At 41.3% G+C, this 17,692-nt stretch overlaps 1 long non-coding RNA gene across 1 annotated transcript in view; it reads right to left on the minus strand.

The window, feature by feature from the left end:
• Window positions 1–583: 583 nt before the first annotated feature.
• LOC141125811 (uncharacterized) overlaps window positions 584–17,692 on the minus strand; it is a 31,635-nt gene continuing 14,526 nt past the window's right edge. The window contains exons 2-3 of the long non-coding RNA XR_012241399.1: window positions 2,477–2,612; window positions 584–2,393 (exon numbers count right to left, since the gene is read on the minus strand). This is a non-coding gene — a long non-coding RNA (uncharacterized lncRNA). The remainder of the gene's footprint in view (window positions 2,394–2,476; window positions 2,613–17,692) is intronic.

The following is a 17,692-nucleotide window of genomic DNA, read 5'->3' on the forward strand; positions in this document are numbered from 1 at the left end:
TGAGGGATGTACTGAGGAGTATATTATGCATCTTAAATCAATAAAGATAGTCTGACAGTATACCTTGAAGGTTGGTCATTAGTTATGCGTTTTTGATTCTAATATTGTACATTTGATTTATATCCTTTCTTGTAGATCATTTTTTGACCTAATATACTCCTGAAGAAGGGGGTAATCCCGAAACATGTAGAGTGTACAACTGGAAGAACAAATCTCCTTGTGTAACAGCGTGGGATCATCATCTATATCTATATCTATATCTATATCTCTATCTAAGTTCTTCCAATTTGTGTCAGACAAGTGGATACTCCATGATTAGTAGCATCCAATGCAATTTATCTACTATTGAAGGCTTTTTATTATGTTTGTGTATAATAAATTTATATATTTATAACTGACTGTTGTAAGTTTATACCGTACCACGAGAGTCCATGTTGCCTCCACAACTGTCCAAATTTCTAATTAGTATTAGGACGAAGGTACATTAATCTCCCTCTCTCCTCATGTCTTCGAACAACTTAGGAGACATGAGGAGAGAGGGAGATCCCCACAGTACCAACAACATAACTATGGACGAGAGAGAACTCCTCACCGTTTTTTAGAGAGAAGACACCGGGAGTCCCCAAGATGCCACCATTCGGAATGGGACTCTCGGAGGCCGGCCAGATGTGTACCCCAGATCCCAAAGTAGAGAGAAACATGAGGGAAGAGACCAGAAGTACTCTGCTGTTTGCTGGATTATCTGATTTTAAACTGTAAGTTACTCTTTGTTTTAATAAAATCCTTTTGGGAAATACTACACGATGGAGCCACCCTCTTTTATTTCATGTCCTCACCGCATCGGTTAAGCCTGGAGTCACCCCCAAAAATCCGCTATTGTTGGGACAATCGGAAAAATCGTTGAAAATCAATCGTTGTGTTTGGATCTGCTGTTTTCCATACTGAAGGCTTGACTCGACCTGTAGGGGTCTCCATCTGAGGTGAGAGGCTGGGGGAATCGTGTGGCACACCATGGATATTATATATGTGATTGGAGGAATTTGACATCGATCGAAAGTGCACAATTTTTTTTTGTTTTTTGCTTTTTTTGCACACGGATTTAATTCATGAACTTATATATGTGAACTTATTCATATTGGTGTTTATCACTTGTTGGACTTTGTTTTTTGAATTTCACCTTTTACACTCCAGGAGAACAGTGGATTTATTCAGAAATGTTTGTTTCACGTTTTTTTTTTTTTTATATCATTAGACTAGGCTTGTCATATATCTTTTCACTTGATACACTTTATATACACACTGGATGTTATTTTAGATGTTTTAGCTGTTTGGAATCTGTGGCATTGGTGCACTTTACCAGTGATCTAGAGAAGATTTGTTATTTTTATTTTCACTTGCATTTGCCTATTCTGTTCTACATGCTTACTTGTTAGGTGTGTGATCGGTTCTATTTAGTATCTATATACATATTGATTCATTTCTGCACTTTAGTTAGCACCACATACTTCACTTATTTGTATATTTTATCTGTGTGGGAACACTTCTATATGTTGGCAGCTTCTCCCATCCTTATATATCCTATTCTATACAGTTTGGTTTTGCGCATTGCGCAAAAAACTGCTATTGAGCATTGAAAGAAGAAGCCACACATTGTTGAGTAGAAACATTTTTACTCTGTGCACATTCACATGTTCGTTTAGAAAAGGGTTTTTTCACAAACCAACATATTTTTGAAATACAATTTTTTTGACAGTAGAAATATCCTTTTTTGTGGTAAACAGGCATGTTTTTTTTTTAAACCATACAACAATACACAACTCAGGAACTTACAAAGTTCAACTTTGATAAATTGAAGGCAATATCAGACATTAGTATGTCCAAACTGTGTCGATATTGCCTTCATCAGATGGGGTGATGTCACCCCTGTGAAAGCCACATTTTGAAGATGCACACAATTCGAGAGTCAAAATGGGAATTTTCCTCCTGATCCCATGCCTAATGTCAACATGTGCTAGTTCCCATCATGGGGATCAATGGACGTGTTTCGGGGTGCAACCCCTTCCTCTCATCTACTTTAGTTGCGAGGAAGGGGTTGCACCCACAAAGCCCGTACATTGATATCCTGTGATGTCAGATAGCACATGTTGACACACTGTGTGCATCTTCAAAATTTGGCATTCAAATTTTGGAGAAAAGTTAGAAAAATAGAAAGAATTTGATAAATGTTGGTGTGTTTTCGATTCTGCCTCAAACATCAATGATGTTTTTGAGTCTTTTTTCAACATCATTGATGTCTTCCTTGATCTTTTGTAAATCCCAATTGCACACCATGATCTCCTCAATGACATGTGCACTTGTGAAATGTGTTTCTTCTTCAACAACATCTACATCACCTTAAAAAAGAAAAAAACACACCATGTATTATAAATATGCAGGCATTCATCTATTACCTGAAGCTGTGGTCTCAGACACTCACCTGTTGTGGTCACTATTTCGCCCAATTCATAAACCTCTCCTTCCTCCACATCCACTGGTAGTTTTTTTTTGGATTTCCCCTTCTATGGGAAGTTGGGGGTCCCTGGTGACCTCAGACGTCCCGAGTCTTTTTTCCCCTATGTGAATAAAATAAAGGTATACTTAGCACACAGATATTTGAGGCAAGAAATAGGAATATGAAACATTGCTCGGAAGTTTCGTACAATTGTCTGTTTTGACAGAGTTCAAAGATGAACACATGTTTTTTTTTCCTTTACAACGCTGGAATAATTACCTTTTTTGTTAAAGTATCACACATGTAGAGACCCCTAGTATCCACTGGAGAACCTGTGTGGGACACCCTAAAAAGTTTGTTCCGGTGTCACACTAGTGCTCCTGCGTCCAGATGTGTAAACAGCTGCTGAGTGTCCTCTCCTTACACTGAATAAAGTTTGCATTTCATTCTAGTACAAACACATCTAGACAACAATGTACTAAACTTCTTTTAAGACAAATAGGCCTGACCAAATGTAGTTAACCTGCATCTGCAAAAAACATTGCATTAGTGGGCGAACGAACGATGTTTAATACGAACGATTTACTGTGCCTACAAACCTGAAACTTGCCATTTTAAACTGTACAACAGTAAAGAAAAGCACATGGAGCAGCACAAACGTAATAATAATAATAGTAGAAACACATGACAAAATACTTTTTTTTTTGCAGCACTCTCTTGATTCTTCTGTACTGATCTTGCTCCCTCAATTTGAGGTCTGACCATCATTTCCTCAGTTGATCCTTGGATCGCCGTACCCCAAAATTCTTCGGCAGACTTTTCACAACTTTAGTCATGATCTTGGCCTCTCTCACATTTGGGTTTGGGTACAGTCCATGCTTCCCGTCAGTCATCCCTCTTGAAGATGTCCACTGTCTCCACCATCTCTACAAAGGCCATATTTGAGGCCTTAAATATCCTCTGGGATCGGGATGTTCGGGGCTCTGGGCTTTTGTCGTTGCTGCTGCTGTCTTCATGCACGTGTTCTTTCTCCGTCATGTGCTCTCCCACTGTACCGAAAGAGAAGGGGCGGGAAATATATTAGATAAAAGGTCAGCAGCGGGCAGAGTTTCACACATGCGCAGGGTATATAAAGCATAACACGCGTGTGTCGTACGTACGATATGTGAGCGGAGGAAGGAGTAGCGGCAGCACCGATCGTGATAACAAAGGTACAATTTTAACTTGGGCCTATACTGCTTATAGATTGAGGCCTATATTGAGACAAGATTATGAGAGTTTAGCCTGACATTAGGGTTTGTCTTGTGTTGTGTCTTGCAAAGAAAATGGATCTATTGAATGATCAGGACTTTATCCCCATATTCATTGATATGTACAGGGAGCTGCCCTGTCTGTGGCAGGTAAACCACCCATTTTATAACAATAAAAGAAAGAGGCAGCGCTGGATCAATTGTTGGAATTCGTGAAGCCGCAGATCCCCCGTGGCAGACATCAACTATTAGAAGGCCACAATTGGTGGCATGAGGAGCACTTATAATAGGGAGCGCAAGAAGGTCCAGGATTCCCAGAGGTCAGGAGCTGCAGCAGATGACATTTATGTACCCAGGCTGTGGTACTATGACAGACTGCATTTTCTGGCAAACCAGAGGGAACCCAGGCCAGCACTCTCCAGTCTTCCTTCAATGCTTCCTTCCACCCCAGCTGAGGCTTCTGACATCCAACCTTGGCCTTCCAGCCAGGAAGATGTGGAGGAGCCCATCTTGAGCTAGGTATAGCATTGTTCAACATATTTCTTGTCCAAAAATTAATGATGTTAACTGGATGCTATTATTGATCACTAATTTCTGATTTAACAAAGTGTTTTACATATCAATAGTGTCAAGTCACCTGAGACCAGGTGACAGATGCACTCCGTAGGAATTGGAAGTGCACCGCTAAGATAGTGGACTCTAGGACTGACTGCTGCGGATAGTACCCAGGGAGGTTCAGGAAGCAGGTCTACTGGATCACTAACACAGATCCTAGTGGGAGCTAGAGCATAGATTCCCCAGGGCGCGGAGTCTAAGAGCCAGCAGGTGTTCACCAGAGCCTCTAATGGTGAGGATGGACTGCGCTGCAGTCTGGCTCCAGGTCGCGGCCCCCAGGGTCTCACAGCTCACGCTCACGGTAGACTACAGGAGAAGGAAGCAGCAGGCTGGAACAAGGATAGTAAAGGGATAAGGCAGAGGTCAGGGCGACTAGCAGGCAGAGTACACGCCAAAGGTTCAGGGTCACAGGCAAACAGGGATAGTCGGGGACACGCCAAAAGGTCAGGGTCACTAGCAGACAGGAATAGTCGAGAACGCCAAGGTCGATAACAAAGACAAATGAAGAGCACACGGCAAGCAGGAAGCCAAACACACAGTGAATACACAATGGTTGATCAGCACCACAGGCTTGCAGTGCACAGGTTAATATATGGTTCCCTGATAGGGCCTGGGGTGGAGCCATGCTCAGAGGAGAGGTTATAAAAACAGCCAGGTGAGAGTGGCTGGCCTCTTAGTCTGAAGGGGCAAACTCACGAGCCAAAGCCAGGTTTGTGAGTTCGACCATCGTCCTCTTCCTCCACCTCCTGCCACAACTCCAACACCAGAGCCACAGCCTGGAAGCAAGCGTGTAAGGAAGACAAGAGAGTGATGGCCTGGGTTCAGTCTGGTCTGACAAAAGACGCAGGCCGTGGTAAGACCACAGCCTGGGGACATATGTCATCTGCTGCTGTTCACGATCTCTTGGAGTCCTGGACTGGATTGGGCTCCTCATGCTACCAATTTTGGCTGTAAAATAGTTGATGTGTGTCCTGGGGTACAAAGGCTTCGCCAATTTCACAAGTTTATCCAGCGTTGCCTTCCTCTTTATTTGGTTATGACTCATAATAAATGGCTATTTTTTGTTCACAAATAGTTGCCTATGTGTTTTACTTCAAAAAAGGACAGTTTGTGAGTAGGCAGGTACATTTCAAAAAGACAATGTCAAATTAACAAGGGACACCAACACCAAACAACCTCCTTGAGGTTAAAAAAATACAAGATAATAATGGTTTTGCGGTAACTTGACACACAACTAAAAAAAATATGATGGAGATCAGTGGGAAAAAAAAACAGGAGATCTTGAAAAAAAAAAATGGAGATCTGACGAAAAAAATAAAAAATATTATTCATGAGATCACAAGAAAAAATAAAGAAATCAGTTTTGAGAACTCTGTGTCAATATCAGCAGCAAAACAACTTCATATTTCTAGCATTATAAAGAAGAAGAGAATGCGCTGCATTAAAAGATTAAAAAATGTGCAGCGCGACGAATGTGCTATCTCCATTATGAACGCTAGTTTTACCAGACTGAGCGCTTCTGTCTTGTACTTGATTCAGAGCATGCGTGGGATTTTGTGTGTCGGAATTGTATACACACGCTCGGAATTTCCGACAACGGATTTTGTTGTCGGAAAATTTGAGAACCAGCTCTCAAATTTTTCTTGTCGGAAATTCCGACAAAAAATGGCTGATGGAGCCTACACACAGTCGGAATTTCCGACAACAAGCTCCCATCGAACATTTGTTGTTGGAAAATCTGATTGTGTGTACGCAGCATAACACTTTTGAAGGCCCTGGAGCACCAGGACAATGAAAACGCCCAAAAAATGACCCCATTTTGGAAAGAAAACAACCCAATGTATAATCTATGAGGCATAATGAATCTTTTGAACATTTTTCTACAAGTTTTTGGAAAATGTGTAAAGAAAATGAAAACGCATTTTTTTTTACACAAAGTTGTCTATTTATACAATATTTCTAACACATAGCATGTACATACCAAAAATTACACCCCAAAATATGGATGGATGGCTGAGCATGGATGGATGGATGAGTATGCTGAGTATGGATGGCTGAGTATGGATGGATGAGTAAGCTAAGTATGGATGGCTGAGCATAGATGGATGACTATGCTGAGATTGGATGGCTGAGCATCGATCTCTCCCCCTCTCACTGTACCGATCGGTACAGAGAGGGGAGAGAGGAAACGGACGTCCTATCGGTTTGTTTACAAGTGATCGTTCCGTCATTTGACAGAGCAATCGCGTAGTAAACGGCCGCTATCAGCAGCCATTTACCGTGATCCGTTATCCGTGATGCGCCAGGTCCTCTGGGAGGACGTCGATGTACGTCCTCCCAAAGTTATCGAGCCACGCTGTAGGCGTCATTCAGCTATGGCGCAGTCGTTAACTCGTTAACAAGTTTGAAAAATAGGCCTGGTCCTTAAGTGGCTAAAGTGTAAGGTGATCAGATGTCCCCGTTTTCTGACTATGATCCCCGGACCCCGTTTTGTCCCCGGTTTTGCCAGTCGGCATTTGGGCAACCAGGCTGCGGCAGTTTCCCGATGGACGGGGGCGTTTCCCCAAGAGATAGCACATGCAGAGCTGTGTAGAGTGACCGTAGAGGAGAAGCTGGAGTGGCTCCAGCTTGCCTATGCTGTGCTAGTGTAGTTAGTAGCCGCCACTCCTCCTCAGCTGAAAAATCCATCACGTGACATGACTCTTCCAGCATCCCGCCCCTCTCCTCCTACCTCTGCTCCCTCCTCCAATCGCGCTCCTGGCAGGATAGGGGAGAGGACAGAGTACACCATTCCTCCCCTTCCCTCAGGTCCTGCAAGGCACTATGGGAATTGTAGGCAAGAAGTAGTACAGAGTGAATGGCCACAAGCAGTTGTTTTTATGCTAGCAGCTAACATGATAAAATTTTTCTCCTTCACTGGTGGGCACTGACAGGCAGCACTCATGTGTCTGTCTGTCTGTCTGTCTCTCTCTCTCTCTCTCTCTCTCTCTCTCTCTCTCTCTCTCTCTCTCTCTCTCTATATATATATATATATATATATATATATATATATATATATATATAAAAATATGCAATTGATTATATAAAAAAAAAAAAAAATCAAATATATGTGAGTTTTCTTTAACTAGCATTGCCGGAAATGTTATTCTTGAATGTGTGCGCTGTAATATGTTTCCCCACTAATTCGGGGTACTTTGTCGCAGTAAGTTGGCTTAGCACTATATGACCATATAGTGGGACCAAACCCCGTATTTTTTGAATATGTTCAGGTGTTTTTAACTAGCCTTGCAGGAAATGTCATTCTTCAATGTGTGTGCTGTAATCTGTTTTGTACTGTTTGTAGGTCTTATAGCAGCACCATCTTGAATTTATACGCATTGTAGGGTGTGCCCCCCAAATATGTTTTTGTATATGTGATAGTCAGTTGTGCAAAAAACATACAATTATTGTCCAATTAGAGCTGTGTATATCAAAACTGTCCAAAAAAACTGTATTCGTGAATCCAATGAAACATACAGGAGCTCAGTCCACAAATGACATCTGCTGTAAGGCTGCTTTCACACTGGGGCGGGGTCGGCGGTAAAGCGCCGCTATTTTTAGCGGCACTTTGCCGTACATTTGTAGTCTTATAACAGTTAGCTATTAATATTTGATTACTTATATTCAAAGGTATCTTACGTGTTGTTACCATGCAATCTTTTACTGTTCTGAATTGTTAATTTATTGTTCATTGTTATTGTTGAACCAAAATTCTTTGTCAAGAATAAAATACAAAATATGCATTGAAAAGTTTTATCTCCATCTTATCTTCCTAACATTTGGTAGTCGTATCCCAAAAAATTCTAAAGAATTTTTTTTTTTTTTTATCTCATGGACGAAATGTGAGAAATAACGTATATATCATATAATCCTTCCATAAACATATACCACATACACTGCATATATAATTTGAGGAATATATGCTTATAAAATCGTTTACCATTTGCCAAAAAAAAAATGTCCCCGGATTTCATTTTGAAAATCTGGTCACCTTACTAAAGTGGTTGTAAAGGATTTTTTTTTTAAAATAACAAACATGTCATACTTACCTTCTCTGTGTAAAGGTTTTGCACAGAGCGGCCCCGATCCTCCTCTTCTCGTGTCCTCCGCCAGTACTCCTGGCTCCTCTACTCTTGCTTATGCCCCCAATAGGAAACCAATTCCCATGGGGGCACTCGTGCGGGCTTGCTCCCAAGCCCCACTGCTGCGTCCATTCACAGTTGGACTTGGCCTCATTCCCTGCTCCCTCTTCACTGCATTTGATTGACAGGAGCAGGAGCCAATTTCTACCAGTGCTATTGATCTGCCCTGAGAGGTAGTACAAAGCCGGGAGAGCCGCAGCTCTCATGTACATCGCTGGATCGTGATGGGATACAGGTAAGTATAAGGGGGTGAGGGGGTAAGTCTGTGACAGAATTTTTTTACCTTAATGTATAGAATGCATTACGGTAAAAAGACCTTGAGGCTTTAGAACCACTTCCCATCCACCGTACATTTATAAACGCTCTCGGATGGGAAGGGTGAGCAATGCAGCAATGATCGAGATATCATTCTTTAGCCCCACCATTTCTGCACAAGTTAAAAGTAATCTAGGTGGCTAACAAGCCACAGGGTTACTTTTACAGCAGAAGGGGGTTCCACTAGGCTCTCCTTTGTGATTGGGGAACCCAGTAAGGATGTTGTTCCTCTCACTGTGTTACATCAGAAACAGGAAGTGATGAGGATTTGTCACTTCCTGTTTCAGTTCTTTGTTTACCTGGTCATTACTGGCCAGTGAAGCAACCGATCAAACTGGCTGCATTGGAGGCCAGAGGAGAGATTTTGGGTCTAATAGACTCCAGATTTCTCCATAAAGAGGACCTGTTATGGCCCATGCCATTACAAGAGATGTTGTTCATCCCTTGTCATAGCAATACACTTACTAAAAAAAAAGTTAAAGGTACAGTGTTGAATAAAAGATGTAATTATAAAAAAAAATGAAGAATAAAAATGTTTAAAGCGCCCCCGTTCCCCCATGCTCACGCGTGAATACAAATACACATGTAGTCTCTGAATACATATGTAAAGGCGATCAATCTACGCATGAGGTATTGCCATGAACGTCATAGTGAGAGCAATAATGGTAGCACCAGACCTCCTGTGTAATACTAAACTGGTAACTTGTAAAGCTTTTTAAAGCACTGCCTAAAGGAGATTTTTAGGCACTGTTATTTGGTGCCGTTCCACGGGCGGGCACAATTTTAATTATTAGTAGGTAGGGCAGTATCCAGAGGTCAGTAGCATGTAAATCAGTGTCCAGAAGTCAGTACTATGTAGATCAGTGTGCAGAGGTCAGTAGGATATAGGGCAGTATACAGAGGTCATTAGTAGGCAGGGCAGTGTGCAGAGGTCAGCAGGATGTAGGACAGTGTACAGAGGTCTAAATCTAAATGCTCTGGCACTGATCCCTTCCAGCCCTCCACTCTCGTCCATCCCACAAGTGCCTTGGATGGATCGGAGGGGAGGCGGGCCTGGGGGCATCCTCAAACAGAAGCTCTGTGATGTCGCCATGGAGGGGTGAAAGAGGACTCCAGTGGCACCCTGTGAAGCTCTGGTGAACTCCATGCCCAAGAGGGTTAAGGCAGAAATAATGGTGGCCACGCAAAATATTGACACCTTTGTCCCAATTTGGACATTTTCACTTAGAGGTGTACTCACTTTTGTTGCCAGTGGTTTAGACATGTATGGCTGTGTGTTGAGTTATTTTGAGGGGACAGCATATTACACAGTTATACAAGCTGTACACTCACTACTTTACATTGTAGCAAAGTGTCATTTCTTCAGTGTTGTCATATGAAAATATATAATAAAATATTTACAAAAATGTGAGGGGTTTACTTACTTTTGTGAGATACTGTATAATGTTTGGAGGTTCTTAGTCTTTTTCTAGCAAAAAAATGTTTTCTTTAGGTGAGGAGAGGATTGCCAGAATTGGCCCAGACTAGAAATAGACAATTTGGCATTAGAAGAGTGTTTACCTGACCAGGCTGTTGCTGGCCTTTCATTGTCCAGTCATAAGCTGGGAGAATTGAGGTGACAATGCTATGTTGCTTAACGGCAGTAGAAAAAGATCAGGCTGACTGTGCTATATGGTAGGGCTGTGTAAATCACAGGAGTGCATGGATACAAATTAAAATCCTTTGCAAGATAAGTCAGGTCCTATATATGTAGTTGAACTGGAGTTCAGCTTAAACTTTGAATAAAATCTGATTGGTTGAAAGTGGTATGTTTAAATGCATTGTTGATAAATAAACCTTAAAACGTAATAGTTCAGAAAGGTAGTAAGATCATACCTAACCATATAAGTCACGTACTACTTCCTTTTTCTTATACCCACTGCAAAGGGATAAACCTCAAATGATTAACACAATATAGTGGCAGCTATTTCCTATAGTTTTTCAGGGAAACATGAGTAAACTGACATGCCTATGCTCAGGCCTGGACTGGCCATAGGGCACACTGGGCATTGCCTCTCCCCAGTATTGCCACTGATCCCATTACCCCTTTATAGCAAACTTTAGCAACCAGTTAGTGAGCGGTAATAATATGCAGTAACCTCTAGCAACCAATCAGTGAGCCGTAATGGTGTGCAGTAATCTCTAGAAACCAATCAGTGAGTGGTAATAATGTGCAGTAACCTTTTGAAACCAATCAGCAAGCAGAAATAATGTACTGTAACCTCTAGAAACTAATCAGTGAGCCACAATGTGTGCTGTAACCTCTAGCAACCAATCAGTGAACATTAATGATATGCTGTAACCTCTGGCAACCAATCGTAATCACTGCCTGATCTGCTGCAGTAAACAGATTTTGAGTCTAGCTGTTTTCTACTTGCATATCGGGTTTGGTGTGGGCCTCCAGGGAAGGATTGTGACGCGGGCAGGGCCCTTTGGGGATTGTAGATGTAGACACTTTGACATCAACCTTTGCAACAGTTGCCTGCTTATCCCTGATTAAAAATTAAATTTTGGGATTCTTCAAGACCTATTTTAGCATCAATGGTCCCTGGGGCTGAATTTGCTGGCTTCAACAATCCTGGAAAAATTAGCAGTTGTTGAAATCTGTGCCACTATTTTTTTACTGTGGAATGATTGATTTCAAATAATTTGATGCTTTTTTAATTTCCTGCCATGCATCCACAAATTTCTTTCTGAGGGTTTTAGAGAGTTCTGTTCATCTTGGCATGATGAGAGCATGCATGTCAATAGCAAACACCACACCCTAGATATCTGAGGTTTAACTTTTTCCTGTGTGTGTAATGCATATATGCAGCTGCAGGAAAAGCGGGTTTTAATGCCCAGCCACTGCACTTATGCATCCCCGGGGTCTGGGGTTGTATTCTGGCCCAGCACACTGACCAAGCTGTTTCCCATAGGACTGCTGTGAGAATCGATACAGGGGATAAATAGGATGGATTCCACCTGCATACACCCTGAGGAGGTTCTAATCAATGGTATTTAATCTGGAACACCGGATTCAAATTTTATGAATTTTAGGTGATTGTAAGTATAGGGGTGTACTTACTTTTTTCAATATTACTAATTTGCATTTTTGTTAATTTAGATAATAAAAATAAATACACTATCTCCAATTTGGAAAAGTATATCACCTTCATCTACTATGTAGGCACTGTCTAAATCAAGATCCAATGATATGGTTAACAATTTGCATGTGGTGTGCATATTTTGTCAAGATTATATCTTTATATTTTTTTTCCTTTCAGAAACTTCCTGCTCCTTTTGCAATTTTAAATGGGCACAGACATGTTGCTGGAATGCAGCAGTCACTACAGGTATAAAAAAATCGAGAGTTTCCAAGTTATGACATCACTGCAAAGCTGTAAAATTCTATCATCGTCGTTCAAATCATTTTATAGACATGAACTATTCTACAGAAGACATGTATGATTCAATCATTAAAGTATTGTGATAAGGCAATAAAAATAGACGATATGTAAATTAGTATGTGGCACATGAGGCGGAGATTTAAAGGCTTATGACAGACAGTGTTTGCTTTGTGAGTCTCCTTTATGAAAAATCGAATTTAGCTGGAATTTTGAAGCACTTTTGAATCATACACTGCATACATGAGCTGTCAGAAACTTTACTGGTTACCACAAATAAAGTACTGTGACATGACACAGCACAGTATAATAGTATATACTCTTTATTATTTAATATGGACCTTCCACCCCTTCTCTTAACAAAATACACACAAAAAAAAAGGAAAATTATTTAGGGAAGCAAGAAGCAAGTACACCCACCCATATCAAAAATGAGATTACACGAGATCTGGTTGGGGCAGTTTTTTCTCCCCACAGATGAGTGTAATGGCGCATGCCTAAGATGAGGAGCATAGCATTATGCATCTCTTTTCACGCATGCACCATGCAACCATGCACTCATCTTAAAAATTAATCGAAGCACTCATTTTTAAACTGTCCTGCAGTTCAGAAACTAGGCGTGTAGGGCTGGAGAATGGCTGTCCAGTGAGGAGAAGGACACATTATTGCAGGATCGTTTTGAGCGTGGAGAACTGGTTGTTATTTCAACTTGCCGAGATTAAGTGCAGACTGACCTCTAAAAATGCAGTGTGAGTGGACATCCTGGTGGAGGTGGTGATCTGTCACAACTGTATCATGAGTTTTTGTCACAATTGGATCGCATATACAGTATTACTTGCACATTTTGACCTCCATTGTTGTTTGAGGTCATTATATCAGGTGAGTGGTGATACTGAAAATGGGCTCTTTCACACAGAGCCTCTCCACTCTGTTTAGTAGGGGATCCATGAGCAGATCCCCTGCTGCATCAGAGCACAGGACAGATGTCAGTTTTTTACATCTGTGCCAATTCAGTGTTCACCACATTCACAGAGCGGACTCCTGATGGCTATATGGACAACCTGAGGTAAACTGACTTGTGTCCGTTTACATTAATCTACCTCCGATCTATCATGTTTAGGTCCAAAAAAACAGAACGCAGCCCTGTTCTGTTTTTTTTTTTTTTTTTTTTTAACGAACCTGGGCAGACTCAGAGGTAGGTGGGTGTAAACGGGTACAAGTCTGCCTGTCAATTAAGAGCTTTTGATCAAGTCTGCTTGAAAAACTGCCAGACCTGATGAGAAAACCCGTGTGAAAGGGCAATTGTTTCTATTGGATGGATCATCTTTGAAGATCAGAATTCTGTGGAAGAAGTTTCACTTCTAGAGCTGCAACCTTGTTAAAAATAAAAAAAAGACCTTTTTTTCCTGCAAAATCTTACAGTTTAGAAAGGAGAACTTCATGCAAGGCACTTGTGCCTACGCCTTCCTAGAAAGTCTCTGTTAGGCCCTGGCTAGGTCATCAGTACCTCAGAAGAGCCAAGAAGTGGAAATAAACAAGGTAAGTAAAAGCAAGATGATTTCACATCAGTATGTAGCTCTGCAATGTGAAATTTAGCAGACCTTTCACTGCAACTCTGCATCAATAACGTCCTGGCATGTCAAATATATAGCAATTGTATAGCTTTTCAGAAAAGCTGAACTATGCTGTACAATAATGGCCAATCACATGGCCAGAAGCCTCTCAGAAACACACGGTCATATTATTCTGGGCCTGGCATCTCAGTGTCACCCTACAAAATGCCTAAACAAATAGGTCTGACCTGGTGAGCAAGGAAGATGACAGCATTGACAAGGGAAGCATTGTGATCTCTGTGAGAGTTAATAACTAGTTTCATTTTTTGTTGCTAGAAAATTACCCCCAAACATTATATATTTTTTTAAGCAGAGACCCTGGAGAAAAAAAGGTGGTTGTTGCAGTTTTTTTTATGTCGCACGATATTTGCACAGCGTTTTATCAAATGCAAATTTCCAGGAAAAAAAACACTTTGATGTGCTTTAGTGAACACGGACACAATATAATACCCAATTTTTTGGTAAAACATAAAAGATATTGTTACTCCAAGTAAATAGATATCTATCAGGTCACACTTTAAAATTGCATATGCCCGTGGAACGGCACCAAACTACCTAAAATGTACCTAAAAATCTCCATAGGTGACACTTTAAAAACATTTACAGGTTTCTTGTTTGGAGTTATACAGGAGGTCTGGCACTGGAATTATTGCTCTTGCTTTGACATTCACAGAATACCTCACATGTGTGGTGCGATCACCATTTATATACACTATCTTACCAAAAGTATTGGGACGCCTGAATGAACTCTAATGGCATCCCAGTCTTAGTTCGTAGGGTTTAATACAGTATTGCGTTGGCCTAATCTTTGCAGCTATAACAGCTTCAACTCTTCTGGGAAGGCTGTCCACAAGGTTTAGGAATGTTTGACCATTCTTCCAGAAGAGCATTTGTGAGGTCAGGCACTGATGTTGGACAAGAAGGCCTGGCTCACAGTCTCCGCTGTAATTTATCCCAAAGGTGTTCTATCGGGTTGAGGTCAGGACTCTGTGCAGGCCAGTCAAGTTCCTCCACCCCAAACTCACTTATCCATGTCTTTATGAACCTTGCTTTGTACACTGGTGCGCAGTCATGTTGGAATAGGAAGGGGCCATCCCAAAACTGTTCCCACAAAGTTGGGAGCATGAAATTGTCCAAAATGTCTTGGTATGCTGACGCCTTAAGAGTTCCCTTCACTGGAACTCAGGGGTCAAGCCCAACCCCTGAAAAACAACCCCACACCATAATCCCCCTCCACCAAATGGAGATTCATCTGCTCTATTTGGCCTCTTTACCATTATCACTGAAAGTGAAAGTAAAAGAAAAACCCAAATTATCTCCAGAAAAGTAATGGAGGGGAAATCTTCCAATGGGGAAACTAGTTCCAGTGACCTGGGGGTCCACAGGGGTTTCCTTTAATTTGCAAGGATTTCCTCTCACTTCCTGTTTTGGCCATAGGACGGGGTGAAGGGAAATCTCCTTATTGGGACATGGCAAAAAAATAAACTGTCAGGGTACTATATACCCTTAATATAGTATACCCTCAATCAAACTGGGTCCTATATAAACTTGGGGACAGTTGATTTCACTCCTTAGGAAATTTTAATGAATTAGGGTGTCCCCACTTGAAGTGGAACTTAACCACTCCTAAATTACCTCTTTAGGAGAGACTGCCGGTCTACTTGGTAGACCTCCGCTCTCTTCCGAGCATTTGTGAGCAATTCTTATCCTTCAAAAATAATCCATACAAATGTGTGCACTACTTAATGACTTTGTTCCTTACTTTACTGCCTCCCTGTAGTGTCCTCTATGAGCTCCCAAACCTTTCCTTTCCACATCTGTTTGGAATGAGCAGTGCAAGATACACTCATGTACTTCTATATACGCACTTAAAATTTAGGTCCACAGTCCATTTTGTCAGGGTGCAAGAGAGGGTGGCTACCTTCCGACCATAGGGAATAAAAGTAGCCACCCTCTAACAGGAAGTGGGTGTGCAGCAGTGACAAAAAGGAATTTGGAGATTTGGAGGAGGCTGAGAGCAATAGAAGGTACTTTTTTTTTGTTAAAAATACATTCTTAAATCGTTTTTTTTTCTAAAAGCAGAGTTTAGTTTTACTGTTAGGCTAACAGCTACATTTCAGTGTCGAGGGAGAGTAGGTGTAAAGGGTTATGATCAGTGGCGGCTGGTGTTACAGTGGGCTAAAGAAAAGCAATCATGGACTGTGGATAACTGGATGAAAGTAATATTCAGCAATGAATCACAAATCTGCATTGGGCAGGGTGAGATGGGCCCTTGGTGAGAGGGGCCTTTGCCCACAGCTTACTATTGTTGGTCATATATACCACACTATGAACACTGTGCACAGAAAACTTGTACCTGAATCACACAATCTGTCTATAAGACAGAATCAATAATTTGCCTGGTCAAGGAATTCGTGTTCTTAGGAGCTCTAACTTGCCGGTGAAGATAGTGAGGTCTTGCACTTTAGGATACTGATGTTTGGTTGTTTTTAACCGCTTCAGCCCTGGAAGATTTTACCCCCTTCCTTACCTGAGCACTTTTTACAATTTGGCACTGTGTCACTTTAACTGACAATTGCGCGGCCGTTCAACGCTGTACCCAAACTAAATTTGCGACCTTTTTTTCCCACAAATAGAGCTTTCTTTTGGTGGTATTTGATCACCTCTAAGTTTTTTATTTTTTGCGCTATAAACAAAAAAAGAGCATCAATTTTGAAAAGAGAAACAATATGTTTGACTTTTTGCTATAATAAATATCTCCAAAAGTTTAAAAAAAAAAACGAATTTCTTCATCAGTTTAGGCCATTATATATTCTTCTACATATTTTTGGTAAACCAAATCGCAATAAGCGTATATTGATTGGTTTGCGCAAAAATTATAGTGTCTGCAAACTATGGGAAAGATTTATGGCATTTTTATCATTTTTTTTTTTTTTGTATTAGCAATGGCAGTGATCAGCGATTTTTTAGCGGTACTGCGACATTGTGACGGACAGATCGGAGACTTTTGACACATTTTTGGGACCATTTGCATTTATACAGCATCAGTGCTGTAAAAATGCACTCATAAATCTCACTGGAAGGGAAGGGGTTAAACACTAGGGGGAGATCAAGGGGTTAAATGTGTGTTCCCTCAGCATGTTCTAACTGTGTGGGGATGGGAGTGACTAGGAGAGGACCCATATTGTTCTACCTACTTAGTAGGAACAAACAATATGGCTCCTCTCCTGTGACAGCACAAGGATTTGTGTGTTTACACACACAAATTGCCATGCTGGCGCTCGTGCACGCAATTGCCCGTGACCTGTGCTGATCGTGTCCACCGGCCACGCACATTGGGTCCCCCGCCGTGCGGCGGGTGCGCACGCGCCCTCTGGTGGCTGAAAACGGGTAGGACGTACCCGTACGGGATTTCGCCCAGGAGAGCCATTGTACCGCAGTATATCTGAGTGACACAGTCGGCAAGTGGTTAAAGGGCACACATTACTAATATTCAAATTATTCTGACCCTCAGTATAATTAGAGATACTACAGGCCGGCCTGGGGTTCCCCTTTAGTAATATCTGCAACAATCATTAGCTTGCTTAAGGATTTGTTTATTACTGTTTAACACTGTACACATTGGTGTTACTTTTTTTGTTGTTGCTAATTGCCATTTAACTGCTTTAATAGAAATTGTTTCAACCAAGTCTTGGCTACTTATACAGGACTTGGCTGACTAATATTACTTTAGGTCTCTTCTCTTGTCTAAGTAAATCTGAAAGAGCGGAACTGTGTCTGTGTGTCATTACTGTGCTATTTT

This window comes from Aquarana catesbeiana, linkage group LG01, assembly GCF_042186555.1.
Source record: "Aquarana catesbeiana isolate 2022-GZ linkage group LG01, ASM4218655v1, whole genome shotgun sequence".
Classification (NCBI taxonomy): domain Eukaryota; kingdom Metazoa; phylum Chordata; class Amphibia; order Anura; family Ranidae; genus Aquarana; species Aquarana catesbeiana.